This window comes from Propithecus coquereli, unplaced genomic scaffold (assembly GCF_000956105.1).
Source record: "Propithecus coquereli isolate 6110/MARCELLA unplaced genomic scaffold, Pcoq_1.0 Scaffold57, whole genome shotgun sequence".
Classification (NCBI taxonomy): Eukaryota; Metazoa; Chordata; class Mammalia; order Primates; family Indriidae; genus Propithecus; species Propithecus coquereli.
In genome coordinates this window covers 3,247,229-3,248,651 of record NW_012151618.1, presented here as the reverse complement: position 1 = coordinate 3,248,651, position 1,423 = coordinate 3,247,229, and the positions used below count along the sequence as shown (strand labels likewise).

General features: G+C 33.2%; 1 protein-coding gene across 1 annotated transcript in view; it reads right to left on the bottom strand.

Annotated features, from left to right (window-relative positions):
- UNC13C (unc-13 homolog C (C. elegans)) overlaps positions 1-1,423 on the bottom strand; it is a 656,589-nt gene that overhangs the window by 354,182 nt on the left and 300,984 nt on the right. The window lies entirely within an intron of this gene.

Here is a 1,423-nt window from a genome sequence, read left to right as displayed (position 1 = left end):
CTTATTGCTAAATCTGGGTGTGTGCGCACACGCGTGTGTTCAATGTTGGAATTAGATTGTATATAGAGTTTTGTAGTGCTCCCTTGCATTTATCATTATATCATAGTCATTGCTCAATTATATAAACTCCTCTACAGAAACTCATTTTTTAATGACTGCATGATATTTTAGTGACTAAATGAAGCCTAATTTATGCAACTGTCCATCTATAGCATTCACTGAACAACCCCACGAAATCAGGCTCCAACCTCAACTGTTTCATAAACAATGACCTTCTACTTGCCAAATCCAATGGGCTCATTTCTTTCCTCTCTTACCTGAACTCTCTACGATAACTGACAATGTTATACACTTCCCTTCCCCCAAATCATTTACCATGCCTTATCACATTTTATTATCATTTTCATCCAATTTCTCTAACCATTTTCCTCAGCAAACTTTGCTTGTATCTCTTCTCTACAACCAAGGCTTTTGTCCTTTTCACCTCATTCTTGAGCATTTTTCATTTACGCCTTAATTTCAAATGACATTTTTATAATAAAAAGTCTGCATTTGTAAGAGTTATAGTTTTATTTTCTTAAAAGATTTGTCTGTTTTACAATTCTCACAGGTAAGAAATTTTTTCCACTAGTTTATATTTTGGAGACTCAAAATGTGTGGGTAACAAACCTTTGAGAAGGATAAAGAAAGTACCATATAATTGTCACTAGGTCCCAAGTGACAGTAGTCAGGTGAATAAAAACTTGGGGCTCTAAACATTACAATTCGATATGTTTATCTTAGCAAATAGCATTATTTTCAACAGTTACAGAAAAATAAAGTCAAATAACCAGTGTAGCAAGATGTAGTTTAAAGACATATTCCTTTTCTCTCCATTCTACATTAAGTTATATAATTTATAAAAAGCAATTTGTTATAACCATGTGGCCGTTGAAACACTGAAATGTACTGAAATCAATCTGCTTTCTCTTCTTTGGTTCAGCATGAAGTAAAGGAGCATGCTATCTAATTTTCCTCTTGGTAATTTTTATGGTGGATATTAATCATATAAACACATCTTCTTTCTCAGAAGTTGTATAAGGTTGGCTTATTCTCCACAATGTACACAGACAGAATATTAGAAACAAAACAATTTCATAACAGAATTCTTTATGTTACAAGTAAATCCCAAGACAATGAGTGCTATTATCAAGATGAGGTTTTTATAATAAAACTGTTCTATGATCTGGTATTGGGTCATAACAGTATTTGCTGAGGTAGCTAGGGGAATGTTTTTGGGTCCCAGCTCTGACAAGAGTCAATCTAACAAAAGCAGCTGATGGTTTATTGGTTATACTCTAGGTAATGCAGGAGAGAAAAAATCCTCATACCTTATAGAAGGACAGCATTTTTTAACTTTTATAAACTGGTTTACCATCTTTTA